General features: G+C 40.5%; 1 long non-coding RNA gene across 1 annotated transcript in view; it reads left to right on the top strand.

Annotated features, from left to right (window-relative positions):
* Window positions 1-498: 498 nt before the first annotated feature.
* LOC132393723 (uncharacterized) overlaps window positions 499-16055 on the top strand; it is a 35292-nt gene continuing 19735 nt past the window's right edge. The window contains exon 1 of the long non-coding RNA XR_009512054.1: window positions 499-1892. This is a non-coding gene — a long non-coding RNA (uncharacterized LOC132393723). The remainder of the gene's footprint in view (window positions 1893-16055) is intronic.

The following is a 16055-nucleotide window of genomic DNA, read 5'->3' as shown; positions in this document are numbered from 1 at the left end:
GGTCACCACATCTTGTCTATCGTTTAGTTGTTCCCATCCTGACCCTAGTACTTCTGTGCCTGCGTCCTGCACTTGGGTCCAGCCTTCCTGTCCCCTTATGACATATGTAGTGGATCCATCCCAGTTCATCACAGGCAAAGCCCTCCCTGTCATTCAGTACATTTACAAATAGCACTTCTGCAAGAAAACTGCATCCATCATCAACAACACCCTTCATCCACCTCACTATGCTGCTATTGGGAAGGACATACAGGAGCCTCAGGCCCCACATCACCATGTTCAGGAGGAGTTATTACGCTACAGAAGTCACGCCCTTCAAACTGTGTAGGTAACTTCACTGAACCGATTCCATAACCTGCAGATTCACTTTCAAGTATTCTACAATTGAATTTCACAGTATAGTTATTTATTATTATTTGCCTGATTTGTTTTCTTTTGCACGTTGATTGTCAGTCTTTGCTGTTTATAATTTTCATAAAATCCATTGTATTTATTTTCCTGTAAATACCTGAAAGAAAATAAATCTATATGTAGGAACCTGTTGCACTAGAGGTCCCAACACACCAGACCACTGCTACACTATGGTAAGGAATGCCTGTCTTTCTCTCCCGAGAACTCATTTTGGTAAGTGGGATCATTTGGCTGTGCTCGTCCTACCTGCATACAGACATAGCCTAAAGAGCAAGACTCCAAAGATCAAGATAACCGAGAGGTGGCCATGGGAGGCAGAGGAACAGTTACAGGATTGCCTTGAGTCAGCAGACTGGACCATGTTCAGGAACACATCTGAAGGACCTGAACAACTACAGTGGTGTCATTACAGACTTTACTAAAATAGCTGTGGATTCAAGTCTGGAGATCAAGAATGCTACAAGAAGTACAGGTGTAATGTCTGCAAAGCCATCTCTTGGGCAAAGTGGAGATTCCAGACTAGGCTGGAATAAAAGAGGGATGCTCGACAGCTGTGGCAGGGTTTGAATGCCAGAACCTCCTGCAAAGGTAAATCTTGTGACAAAGGGGAGAGCAGAACCTCACTTCCAGCTGAGCTCGCTTTGACCACCAGAAGAGGGAGGAACCATTACCCACCCCCATGTCTCCCAATGATCATTTGGTTTCAGTATCTGAAGATGACGTGCAGGCTGCCTTCAAGAGAGTGAATGCAAGGAAAGGATCTGATTTGGATGAGACCTTGCTGAGAACTGAACACGTGCTGGACATCTTCAAGCTCTGGATCTGGCAGTGTGTGGAACCCACCTACTTTAAGGAAGTTTCAATCATATCTGTGCCCAACAGTAGCATGGTAACCTGTTTAAATGACTATTGCCCAGTGGCACTTACATCCACAGTAGTGAAATGTTTTGAGAGGCTGGTGTTGAAGCATATCAGCTCTTGGCTGAATGGTGACTTGGATCTTCTCCAATTCACCGAGCAAAGCAACAGGAGATGCTGTCTTGTTGGCTCTAAACATTAAATATTTATAAGACCGAAGAGTCAAATTAAAAAGTGAATATTACAGTCTGTAACACAACCAATTCCCGAAGTTGATTGGAAGAGTCACTGTTACTTGAAATCCGCCTGCCCCCACCACCCCATACTGATTCTATTGACAATGCTAGCAGCTCCACTGATTGACAGCTCCCTCTGCCACCTTTCCAGTCATGTGATTCACAATCACATGACACTTCAAGCTGACGACATAGAGCTCCTACTGTCACTGACGTCGTTTCCCTGGAAAGGTTCCAGTACAGGGACGGTGTGGGAAGTCCGAGATGGCGGAGTCAGTCTCTACTTGTTGGGGTTTCGGCTTCATTGTGGGAATCGGCCTCTCCTCTTCCTGCTCACGGAACAGTGAGTGTCTGTCAGTGCCTCACTGCACCGGCTCTCTCCCTCAGGTACAAAATTTAAAACATATTTGCACAGTTACATGGATAGGAAAGGGTGAGAGGGATACGGGCCTAATGCAGCAGATGGAACGAGTTCAGGTCGACAACTTGGTGAGTTGTACCGAAGGAACAGTTTAATTTCTGTATAAATCAGTGACTCTATTTTGGGAGATTAATTCCGGATGCCAGCTGTTCTCTGTGTGAAATATTCCCCTTTAAATCTGTCTTTAAACAGTTTTGTCGAACTCTAACGAGAGGCTATTCTTTGGCTGACAAGGCAAGTAGAACAAACAACCCTGTCTACCTGTGATGCCACATTCAGGGAACTGTGTAACAATATTAGAGGCATATGCACAAGTACTTCAGTGAGCAAGGCCCAGAGGGATATGAAACTAATGCAGAAAAGTGGGATTATTGTAGCTGTGCGTGAGGGGGACCATTAATGTGATGGGCCAGAGGGTCTGTTTCTATCCTGTACAACCTTGACCACAGCAGTCCTGTACTGCAGAGGGGTTTGTTATCTTTATTCTCAGCTGTGAGCTTGTTTCATTGAACCCCTTACCCTCTGAGAAGATATCTCCACCCTGTCACTGTGATGATGCTGTCAGCCATCTCTACTAATATTAACCAGAGGACTTCACCAAATTCCATTATAGAAGTACAGTTTCTGGTGCACAATGAATGGGAGCATTTTAGTCGTCTTTTGAGGGGTTTGGTTCACTATGTGATCAGTAATACCTTTTTTCAATAACAATCCCTCGCCCTGGGTTCTGAATGTTTTAGGTAAGACCATCCTGAAGTCTGTGTTCCAGATTCCCACTGCACTTTGACAGTCAGTGGTTTCTGCATGTCCATACTGACTATCGAGAATCTGTCTCCACTAACTCAGCACTTGGTTTGTCTCCTACCCTGCCCTGGTGATTCAAATGCTCATTCAGATGGTCCTTAAATACCAGCCTTATTTATAATATGATTATGAAGATACAACCAGAAATATCAGGTAGAATTAAACAAGAATGGGAAAAAGAACTTCAATATAATATATCAATAGAAAAATGGGAAAAAAATTTACAAATGGTTAATTCTTCTTCTATATGTGCTAAACATGCTTTAATACAATTTAAAATTGTACATAGAGCTCATATGTCTAAAGATAAGCTTGCTCGATTTTATTCTCATATTAACCCTCAATGTGACAGATGTCATTCAGATGTGGCTTCATTGACCCACATGTTTTGGTCATGTCCCGCTTTACATAACTATTGGAAGGACATATTTGCTACCATTTCCTCAGTTTGGAATATCGATTTACAACTTCATTTTATTACTGCAATTTTTGGTATACCAAATGAGGATGATAATCAGTTTTCCCTTTCAATTAGACGAATGATTGCTTTTGTAACATTAATGGCCAGAAGGTCTATATTACAAAATTGGAAAGAAGTAAATCCTCCTACCACGTTCCAGTGGTTCTCTGAAACTATTTCTTTTCTGAGCTTGGAAAAAATTAGAAGCACTATTTTTGACTCATCAATTAAATTTGAAGAAACTTGGGGACCGTTCATTCGACATTTTCATATGAATTAATTTGGCCTCTTCCAGACCTTCTCTTTACTTATCCTTGTTCAGGTATGGAGTTCCAGAGTTTTTGGCACTATCATATACAAATAAACTGTTATTATTGCCCATGTTAGTTTAGTTTAGTACTTTTTTATATTTTTTGCCTGTATTTTATAATTTTTTCTTTTTCTTTTGATGATTATTTTTATTTTTTTATTTTTTTCATATAATTATTATAGACTTGATTGATAATGTACTATGTTTCTATGTTGATATTTTAATAGGATATTGTTATCCTACTACTAATTCAATTTCAAGTCTTATGCATTTATAACCTATTTATTATTATATTATGTTTCTTTTATATATGAAATTCAATAAAAAGATTGAAAAAGAAAAGAAAAGATATTTTTGATATTATTTCTGCGTTTTTGAATATTGATTTACAACCTCATCCTATTACCGCAATTTTTGGTTTACCAATGTTAGACTCACTGCATTTATCTTCTTCTGCCCGTCAAATTATTGCATTTCTAACTCTGATGGCTAGAAGATCTATGTTGTTGAATTGGAAGGAAATTCATCCTCCCACTGTATTTAATTGGTTCTCTCAAACTATGTTATGTTTAAATTTAGAAAAAATTAGAAGTGGTACTTTTGAGACTTCTATTAAATTTGAAAAGTTATGGAGACCATTTATTCAACATTTTCATATGATGTAATATGACCCTGTGCCAAGTTCATTTGATTTCCCAGCTCTTAGCTTATGTATGTTGAGAGGACCGGAAGTGACGGCATTGATGAATACTTATTTTTGTGAGATATTATAAACAGCCCCCTTTTTTTCTCTTTTTTTTTTGTTTCTTTTTTCTTCTGTATTAATTAGATTAGTAGATTAGCTAGTTTTGCATTATATATATATATTTTTTATTTTTTTTCTTTCTTTTTTCTGTTTTCTTTATATCATATATTATGAAATATTTATATTTACCATGTTCATACATATATTTTATGGCTTATGTCTTGGTAAACTCATTTATATTGTAACTATTATGTATGTTTTTTTATATGTAATGGAATTTGTATGTTGGTAATTTCTTTATCAATATATCATTTATATTCTGTCCATATTACTAATAATAATAAAAAGATTTAGAAAGAAAGAAAGGGAAGGACCTGCAGGAGCCTCAGGTCCCACATCACCAGGTTCAGAATGAGTTATTACGCTACACCAGTAATGTTCTTGAAACGGTATAGGTAACTTCACTGAACTGATTCCATAACCTGCAGACTCACTTTCAAGTATCCTACAACTGAATTTCACAGTAATATTTATTTTTATTATTTGCACGATTTGTTTTCTTTTGCACATTGGCTGTCTGTCTGTCTTTGCAGTTTATAGTTACCATAAATTCCATTATATTTATTTTCTTGTAAATACCTGAAAGAAAATGAATCTATATGTAGGAACCGGTTGCACTAGAGGTCCCAACACACCAGACCACTGCTACACTACGATAAGGAATGCCTGTCTTTCTCTCCCGAGAACTCATTTTGGTAAGTGGGATCATTTGGCTGTGCTCGTCCTACCTGCATACAGACATAGCCTAAAGAGCAAGACTCCAGAGATCAAGATAACTGAGGGGTGGCCATGGGAGGCAGAGGAACGGTTACAGGATTGACTTGAGTCAGCAGACTGGACCATATTCAAGTACTCATCTAAGGACCTGAACGATAACATTGGCGTCATTACAGACTTTACTAAAACAGCTGCGGATGCGTGTGCCCCTCAAAAACATTCAGGGTTTTCCAAAATCAGAAGCCCTGGGTGAGCAATGAGATCCAGAACCTGTTGAGCACAGATCAGAGGCATTCAAGTCTGGAGATGAAGAGTTCTGCAAGAGGTGCAGGTATGATCTCCAGAAAGCTATCTTTCGGGCGAAGTGGAGATTCCAGACTAGGCTGGAATAAAAGATGGATGTTCAACAGCTGCGACAGGGTTTGAATGCCAGAACCTCCTGCAAAGATAAATCTTGTGACAAAGGGGAGAGCAGAGCTTCATTTCCAGATGAGCTCAATGCTTTCTATGCTCACTTTGACCACCAGAAGAGGGAGGAACCATTACCCCAATGATCATTACCCCAATGTCTCCCAATGATCATTTGGTCTCAGTATCTGAAGATGATGTGCAGGCTGCCTTCAAGAGAGTGAATGCAAGGAAAGGATCCAGTTTGGCTGAGATCTTGCTGAGAACTGAATACCTGTGCTGGATGTCTTAAACCTCTCGATCTAGCAGTGTGTGGAAACCATCTACTTCAAGGAAGCTTCAATCATATCGGTGCCCAATAGGAGCATGGTAATCTGTCTAAATGACTATTGCCCAGTGGCACTTACATTCACAGTGGTGAAGTGTTTTGAGAGGCTGGTGTTGAAGCATATCAGCTCTTGTCTGAATGGTGACTTGGATCCTCTTCAATTCACCTACTGAAGCAACAGCAGATGCTGTCCCGTTGGCTCTTCACACAACTCTGGAACACCTGGACAGCAAAGATTCAAACATCTGGATGCCCTTTATTGATTACAGCTCAGCATTGAACACCGTCATCCCCTCAAAACTAATCAGTAAACTCCAAGACCTGGGCCTCAATACCTTCTTTTGAAATTGAATTCTGGACTTACTCAGTTGCAGACCCCAGTCAGTTTGGATTGGCAAAAACATCTCCTCCACAATCTCCATCTGCACAAGAGCACCACAGGGAAGTGTGCTTACCCCCCCCCCCACCCCCAGCTCTACTTGCTTTTGACTTGTGACTGTGTGGCTAAGTACAGCTCCAACACCATATACAAGTTTGCTGATTACACCACTGTTGTGGGCTGTATCAAAGGAGATGATGAATCAACATATAGGAGGGAGATCTAAATCTTGACTGAGTGGCATAATAACAAAAACCTCTCACTCAATGTCAGTAAGACCAAGGGGTTGATTGTGACTTTAGGAGGGAGAAACCAGAGGTTCATGAGCCAGTCATGAAAGGATGGTTAGAGGTGGAGCAGGTCAGTAACTTTATATTCCTGTGTGTCACTCTCTCAGAGGATCTGTCCTGGACTCATTATATAAATATTATTGTGAAGAAACCACAGCATCACCTCTACTTCCTTAGGTCTCTGCAGAGGTTCAGCATGTCATCGAAAACCTTGCTAAGCTTTTCTAAACGTGTGGTGGAAAGCGTGCTGACTGGCTGCATAGTGGCCTGGTATAGGAACACCAATGCCTTTGAGTGGAAAATCCCAAAAAGGTAGTGGATTCGGTCCGGTATATCACGGGTAAAACATTCACAACCACTGAGCACGTCTACATGAATCACTGCGGTAGGAAAGCAGCGTCCATCATCAAAGATCCTCACCTCCCAGGCAATGCTCTTTTCTCACTGCTGCCATCAGGTGGAAGGTACAGGTACCTCAGGACTCGCACCACCAGGTTCAAGAACAGTTACTACCCCACAAACATCTAGGAGCTTGAACAAAAGATGATAGTTACACTCATTTCAGACTCATTTAAGGATTATGTTATATTGTTATTTCATGCTCATTATTTATTGCTATTTATTTTTATGAATTTGCACTGTTTACAGCTTATAGTTCCTCATATTTACAGTGCACAATTCCTGTTGTATAGGATTGCTAAGAATGCCCGCAGAAAATGAAGCTCAGTGTTGAATGTGGTGACAGGTGTGTACAGTGAGAATAAATTTTACTTTGAAATTTGAACTCTATGTCGTCATATGCATACTGTGATAACAACTTACTTTGGGTTAGAATTTTGGCTTTAACGATATTTTGATGATATTTTCTTGGTGACGCTCTTTTCTCGTGAAAGTTTCAGTGATCTTGTTCCAACTTTTTTTACCCAAAATTATAAAATATTATCCACACAAAAATATACAAAATGCAAACATTAAATATTTATAAGACCGAAAAGTGAAATTAAAATGTGAATATTACAGTCTGTAACACAACCAATTCCCGGAGTTGGTTGGAAGAGTCACTGTTGCTTGAAATCCGCCGCCCCCACCACCCCATACCGATTCTATTTACAATGCTCGCAAGTTTCCCAGCGGCTCCACTGATTGACAGCTCCCTCTGCCCCCCCCCACTTGTGATTCACCGTCACATGACACCACACACTGACATCACAGAGGTCCCACTGTCACCGACGTTGTTTCCTCGGAAACGGTCCAGTGCGGACACGGTGCGGAAAGTTTGAGATGGTGGAGTTGGTCTCTACTTGTTGGGGGTTTCAGCTTTATTGTGGGAATCGGCCTCTCCTCTTCCTGCCCATGGAACAGTGAGTGTCTGTCAGCGCCTCACTGCACCCTCTCTCTCCCTCACATACAAAATTTAAAACATATTTGCACAGTTACATGGATAGCAAAGGGTGAGAGGGATACGGGCCTAATGCAGGCAGATGGGACGAGTTCAGGTCGACAGCTTGGTCGGAGTGGATGCGTTGTACCGAAGGGACTGTTTCATTTCTGTATAAGTCAGTGATTCTATTTTGGGAGATTAACTCTGGGTACCAGCTATTCTCTGTGTGAAATATTTCCCCTTCAGATCCCCTTTTAATCTGTCTTTAAACAGTTTTGTCGAACTCTAATGAGAGGCAATTCTTTGGCTGACAAGGCAAGTAGAACAAACAACCCTGTCTACCTGTGATGCCACGTTGAGGGAACTGTATAATTAGAGGCATATGCACAGGTACTTCAGTGAGCAAGGCCCAGAGGGATATGAAACTAACCCAGGAAAGTGGGATTATTGTAGCTGTGCGTGATGGGGACCATTAATGTGATGGGCCAGAGGGTCTGTTTCTATCCTGTACAACCCCGACCACAACAGTCCTGTACTGCAGAGGGGTTTGTTACCTTCATTCTCAGTTGTGAGCTTGTTCCCTTACCCTCTGAGAAGATATCTGCACCCTCCCACTGTGACGAAGCTGTCAGCCTTCTCTCCTAGTATTAACCAGAGTACTTCACCAAATTCCATTATAAAAGTATTGTTACAGGTGCACAGGGAATGGAAGCATTTTGGTCACGTTTTGAGGGGATTGGTTCACTATGTGACCATTGTTCAATAACAATCACTCGTCCTGGGTTCTGAATGTTTTAGGTAAGACCACCCTGAAGTCTGTGTTCCAGGTTCCCACTGCACTTTCACAGTCAGTGGTTTCTGCATGTCCATACTGAGCATCGAGAATCTGTCTCCACTAACTCAGCACTTGGTCTGTCTCCTACCCTGCTGTGGTGATTCAAATGCTCATTCAGATGGTCCTTAAATACCAGCTTGCACCACCCCCTCAGGCAGTGTGTTCCAGATTGTAACCTCCTTCTGGGGAAAGAGGACAGTTTTCCTCAGATCCTCTTTAAACCACACATTTCTCTCGTTAAACCCATGTTCAAAAACACCTCATACTTGTGTGGATTAAATTCCACCTGCCACTTTTCCAGCTAGTCCACATCCCATGTGAAGATTTGCTAGTTGTCCTCACTATCCACTGCATCCCTAATCTTGGTGTCATCTGCAAACTTGCTGAACCAGTTTACCACATTCTCATCAAGATCATTAATACAGATGGAAAACAACAATGGACCCAGCACCTGGAAGCTGAACCAGGGCAGGATGAACACAGTGAATGATAGGTTTCTGAGAAGTGTTCATGAACAGAGACTTTGTGTGTTTCTGCCTCCAACACCACCTCTGGTGGCTCATTTGGAATACCAGCTATTCTCTGTGTGAAATATTTACCCTGCAGATCCCCTTCAAATCTCCCCCTCCCATATTAAAACTATTCCCTTTAGTTTTACACCCAGACCAAGGGAAACTGACTCTGTCTCTCTAACCTCTGTATGTCTCACATAATTTTATCCACCTCCATCACCTCACCCTTCAGATCCTCTTTAAACCTCCAACCTGTCACGTTAAAACTATTCCCTGCAGTTTTAGGAGGGAGAAAACTGTTCCTTCCCATGAAGACCCTGGGGAGTGAACAGTTTCTGTCAATCATCCCTAGAAGTTATCCCCGTTGATCCATGAAACTGAATCTCTGCCCCTGCACCAGCTTCGCAGCCACACCTTCATCAGTGGTATCTCTCTATACCTCTCTGCACTAACAATTGTCACTGGGAGTAATACCAAGCTTACTATTTTTTAGTTTCTGTCTTATTTCTCTCAATTCACTGCACATGACCACATCCCTCCTCCTCCCTACGTTGCTATTACCAACATGCACCGTCCACCATGATGTCTGGCTGCTCAACCTTCCATTTCAAATGTCCTGCAGCTGCTCCGAGACCATTGGACCATAAGACACAGGAGCAGAATGAGGCCATTAGACCCATCCTGTCTGCTGCACCATTCTGCCAGGAATAAGAGATCATGATAGATCTCTGAATGCTCTCAACCTCTCTTTTCCTCCCCACAATCTGGAACCTCCGCATTAAATATACCCAATGAATTGGCCACATTGGGTATATTTGGGGATGAATTCCGAGTCAGAACCAGAATCAAGTTTATTACCACCGCAAGTGTCATAAAATTTGTTAATTTAGCAGCAGCAGTTCAATGCTTTACATGACAATACAGAAAGAATAAGTAAATTACAGCTTGTGTGTATATGGATATGTATGCTATATATTATTGTATATTATATATTGTATATTTTATATTATTGTATATTATATAGATTACAAAAACAGTACAAAAACAGAAATAACATATATTGAATACATGTATAGCAGTTTTTGAGTGTTTTAAAGTGACAAACCAAATGTCTTCAAACATATGAAATATATCCACTGTCTTGCCCTCTTTATACTGTAGCTGCATCGATATTTTGCAACCAAGTTAGATCCTCAGAGATATTGACTGTTCACTCTCTCCACTTCTGATCCCTCTGAGGATTGGTTCGTGTTCCCTCGCCTTACCCATCCTTCAGTCAGCTCTTTTGTCCTACTGACATTAAGTGCAAAGTTGTAGCTGGTATATGTCACTCCTGTATGCCCAGTCACCTTAATCTGAGATTCCAGCAACAATGGTTGTATGCAACATATTTAGAGATGGCATTTGAGCTGTACTTAGTCACACAGTCATGGATATAGGGGGAGTAGAGTAGTCGGCTAAGCATTCAAACCTGAGATACACCAGTGCTGGTCATCAGCAAGGGGGAGATATTATCACCAATCCACATGTGAGATCCTCAGGTGTGTTGATACCAAGGAACTTAAAGCTGTTTACCCTCTCAACCCCAGAACCATTGATGTCAATAGGGGTTAGCCGGTCTCCATTAATCCACACAATCTATGTGGATTATCACCAATCTGCACAGATTGTGGTTAGGAAGTAGATGATCCAATTGCAGAGGGACCAGGTTCCATAGCTTTTTGATCTGGACTGTGGGAATGATGGTGTTAAACGCTGAGCTATAGTCAGTGAACAACATCCTGACATAGGCAGCACAGATTCACTACCCTTTACTAAGAAAATTGCTCCTTATGTTAGTATGTAGTAGTATTCTGAGGCTGTGCCCTGTGGTCTGAGAACTGCCCACTATTGGAATCATCCTCCCCATATCGACTCTAAGCCTTTCAATATTTGATTGGTTTCAATGAATTTCCCTCATTCTTCTAAACTCCAGTGAGTACGGGCCCACAGCCATCAAAAAATGCTCATGCGTTAACCCTTTTATTGCCAGGATAATTTTTGTGAACCATCTCTAGTCCCTCTCCTATGTGAGCATGTACCTTTTTAGATAAGGGGCCCAAAACAGTTCACAATACTCCAAGTGTGATCGGACTGATGCCTTGCAAAGTCTGAGCTTTACATCCTTGCTTTTGAATTGCAGTCCTCTTGAAATGAATGCTAACATTGCATTTGGCTTCCTTACTAACAACTCAACCAGCAAGTTTATCTTCAGGAAATCCTGCACTTCTGGGACGTGCCTGATCCCAGTACACAGGGGGCGACACACCATTGTGTCATCTCTGTTGCTGCCACAAAATCTCCTACACATCCCCCATTTTGTGAGTCTCCTGTCATTACTGTTCTGCTTGACCTTTCCTCCCGCGGAGCATCAGACTGGGGTGTCAATACCACCAACCTGACGGGCTGCAGTCTCTGGTTCGTCATCCTCCCAGGGGTATCCAAAGCAGTGCACTGGTTGCTGAGGGTCACAGCCACAGGGAAACCCTGCACTGCCTGACTCTTCCCTGTTCCAGTCGTGGTCACCCAACAATCTGCAGCCTGACCTCAGGTGTGACCAACTCACTGAATCTCTGGTCTCAGCATCCTGGAAATTCTAGGTCTGTCCATCTCCTGCTCCATTTCCTTCACACCATCAGTCAGGAGCTGCACCTCAGTGCACATCCCTCATGTGAAGTTGTCCGGGACACTGATCAACTCCCTGATCTCCCACCTCCTGAGGTGGAGCATGTTACCTCCATAACTGCCATTCCAGATACTCCAATAAGGAGAGGAATTCCAAAGAGTTGAGAAGCAGGACCACAAAGGTAGTGATCTCGAGATTACTATGTGGCTGAGGGATTGGAGCAAGGGGCAGGGATTAGATTTCTGGATCATTGGAGTGATCTGTACAAAAAGGACGGGTTGCACTTGAATCCCTGGGGGACCAATATCCTGGCGGGGAGATTTGCTAAGGCTTTTGGGGAGAGTCTAAAGTAGGATTTCTGCGGGGTGGGAACCAAACTGAAGTGATGGAGGAACAAGCGGTTGGCTTACAAATAGAGAAAGCTTGGAGACTGTGAGGGAGGAAAGACAGGTGATAGAGAAGGAACGAGCTCAGATTGATGGTTTGAGATGTGTTTATTTTAATGCAATGGGGATTATGGACAAAGCAGATGAGCTTAGAGTGTGGATCGGTATTTGGAGCTACGATGTTGCGGCCATTACAGAGATTTGGATAACTCAGAGGCAGGAATGGTTACTTCGAGTGCCAGGCTTTAGGTGTTTCAGAAAGGACAGGGAGGGAGGCAAAAGAGGTGGTGGCATGGTACTGTTGATCAGAATTTTCTCCAAGCTTAGACATGACATAACGGAGGAGAGCCAATAAAAGACAGTAGGTGGATTAGAATCTTTCCAGTAATAACAAGATAGCTCTCCTAGCCAGTAAAGTTGAAAAGGCTATTAGATGCTGAGTGGAAGCAGATACTCTACCTACTTCCTCTAGAATAATCCCAAAAATTGCCATAAGTGAATTGGGTTGAATATCCACATCTATAACTTTAGATAGTATTCTAAACACATCCCTCCAAAAATTGTTTCAGCTTACACAGGACCAAAACATATGAGTTAGAGTACCCACTTCTACGTTACATCTGTCACAAATAGGGCTTATATTAGGAAAAATATGCGCCAATTTATCATTGGACATATGCGCCCTGTGTACTATCTTAAACTGAATTAAGGAATGGTGTGCATAAATAGATGAATTATTAACAAGATAATAAATTTTACTCCATTGATCATTTGAAAGTAAATGTTGAAGTTCTAGTTCCCAAGTGCGTTGAACCGTATCACTAGGCAACATCCCAGCATTCATTAACTGTTTATAAATGATAGCTATTAATAGTTTTTGAAATGGTTTAAGCTGAAAAATAGCATAAGCCAAATTTGAAGAGTAGGCCAAGGGATAATTCGGTAGAAAATCACGTAAAAAAATTCCTAACCTGTAAGTAGCTAAAAAATGTGTATTAGAGATGTCATATTTATCCATTAACTGCGAAAAAGACATTAAACAATCCGGTAAGAACAAATCTAAACAGGTTTTTATTTCTTTAGTTTTCCATGTTAAAAAAGCCTTATCCAGAGTTGATGGTTTAAAAAATATTAGAATAAATATTACTAGAGAGTAAAAAATTATTTAATTCAAAAAATCTATGAAACTGAAACCAGATTTTTAAAGTATGTTTAACAATAGGGTTGACAGCTTGTCTACCTAATCTGGAGAATGAAAAAGGAAGGGGAGGTCCTAATAGAGAAGTTAAAGAAAACTCCATTACCAAATTTTCCTCCAAATGTAACCATGGAGGGCAATCCTGGTTATCTATATCATAAATCCAAAAAGTAATATAACGAATATTAACCAATAATGAAATCTAAAGTTTGGTAAGACCAGTCCTCCATTCTGTTTTGATTTTTGAAATAAAATTTTATTCACTCTAGAGTTTTTGTTATTTTGTAAGTCAGAATCATAGAATCTATTTTATCAAAAAAATGTTTTTGGAACAAAAGATGGAACAGCATCTCTACTTTTTGCGAAGGCTGAGGAAAGTCCATCTCCCACCTCCCCCCGCCCCCCACCATCCTCTTCACATTCTACAGGGGGTTATATTGAGAGCATCCTGAGCAGCTGCATCACTGCCTGGTTTGGAAACTGCACCATCTTGGATCGCAAGACCCTACAGCAGATAGTGAGAAGATCATCAGGGTCTCTCTTCCCGCCATCACAGACATTTACACTACACATTGCATCCGCAAAGGAAACAGCATTATGAAGGACCCCATGCACCCCTCATACAATCTCTTCACCCTCCTGCCATCTGGGAAAAAGGCTCCGAAGCATTTGGGCTCTCACGACCAGAGTATGTAACAGTTCCTTCCCCCAAGCTATCAGACTCCTCAATACCCGAAGCCTATACTGACACCTTGCCCTATTGTCCTGTTTATTATTTATTGTAATGCCTGAACTGTTTTTGTGCACTTTATGCAGTCCTGTGTAGGTCTGTAGTCTAGTGTAGCTTTCTCTGTGTTGTTTTTTTTATATCACGTAGTTCAGTCTAGTTTTTTGTACTGTGTCATGTCACACCATGGTCCTGAAAAACGTTTTTACTTTGCACTGTACCAGCAGTTATGGTCAAAATGACAATAAAAGTGACTTGACTTGACTTGAACTGCTTGAAATATATATAAAAATTTCGGTAAAATAACCATTTTTATAGCATTAATTCGACCTATCAATGACATCAACATAGGCGACCATTTAGAAAGTGCTTGATGAGTATATTCAATTAGAGGGGAGAAATTATACTTACATAGGTCTTTAAAATTTTTAGTAATTTTGATACCAAGGTAAGTGAAATGGTTTTTAGCAATATTAAAAGGTACTTGATCATAATAATCATAATAATTAATAGGAGATAATTCACTTTTATGTAAATTAAGTTTATATCCAGAGAAAGTACTAAATTCCTTAAATATAGATAGCGTAAAAGGAATAGATTTCCTAGGGTTTGAATTGTAAACTAATAAATCATCCACATATAACAAAACCTTATGTACATCCCCTCTCTTAATACCCTACACAGAATTAGAATCCCTAAGAGCCATAGCAAGTGGTTCTAAACACAAATTAAATAATAAAGGACTAAGAGGACAACCCTGACGGGTTCCTCTATATAATCTAAAATAAGGAGACTTTTGATTATTAGTTATAACTGCAGCCACCGGGGCGTGGTAAATCAATTTAATACAGGAAATAAATCACGGGCCAAATTTAAACCTCTTCAAAACCTGAAATAAATAAGGCTACTCCACCCTATCAAAGGCTTTCTCTGCATCCAGAGATACAATACATTCAGATTCTTTGAGGGTGAATAAATAATATTTAACAATCTTTGAATATTAAAATGTGAGTACCTATTTTTAATAAATCCTGTTTGATCATTTGAGATAACATTAGGCAAAAATTCTCAAATCTATTAGCTAAAATCTTAGAGAGAATTTTAAAATCTACATTTTAAATAGGTCTATAGGATACACATTCCAGTGGGTCTTTTCCTTTTTTAGGAATCAATGAAATTAATGCCTCATAAGAAGTTTTTGGAAGGTTCCCAGAGGATATAGAATTGGTAAATGTTTGATGTGGTATAAGCATTGCATGTGTTACGGATTCAGCAACAATAAATATATAAGTGAGGCAGGGGTTTTTATAACAAATAAAACATTTATTAAATACTGAAAAACAAACCCCCAAAAAGTAAACAAACCACTAATGTAACCGGAAATCAGCTGCTGTGCAGCAGCTTAAACAGTTCTTAAAGCAATAAAGCTTAAACAGTTCTTCAAAGTAGTACTGCAAAAATTCAAAATACTTACAGTCCATTAAAGGAGAGACTTTTTAGATGATTTAAATTCTCTTTCACGTCATGTTGTTGCGGTTCCCAGTCGAACTATACTTTTCCCGGAGAATTTACGAAGATGAAAATGAAACGGCTTAAAGGCACTGACTTTTCCTTTACAAAACTATACCCAATCCTTTCTGCTATATTTCGCAGGGATTAACATGGGGACAGCCAACGAATTCCTTCCGAATCAAACAAGGTCGAACCTGTTTCATCGTCGAAATCGACTTTCCTCGTTCTTTTAGCTCCCGAGCTCCGATCTTCACTCTCCACTGACTTTTAACTGGCAGTATTATAAAGAAACTGCTGGCAATGACCTTTTAAACTTTAGGCATGAAATAAAACTCCATCTTTCAACCAAACTGCGTCATAATATTGGAACACGCAGTAGCATGGAGTCAAAATGGCAAATCCAGCCATGAAC

The sequence above is a fragment of the Hypanus sabinus genome, chromosome 5 (genome assembly GCF_030144855.1).
Source record: "Hypanus sabinus isolate sHypSab1 chromosome 5, sHypSab1.hap1, whole genome shotgun sequence".
Taxonomy (NCBI): Eukaryota; Metazoa; Chordata; class Chondrichthyes; order Myliobatiformes; family Dasyatidae; genus Hypanus; species Hypanus sabinus.
The sequence above is the reverse complement of the archived record's forward strand: the minus strand, read 5'-3'. Positions and strand labels throughout refer to the sequence as shown.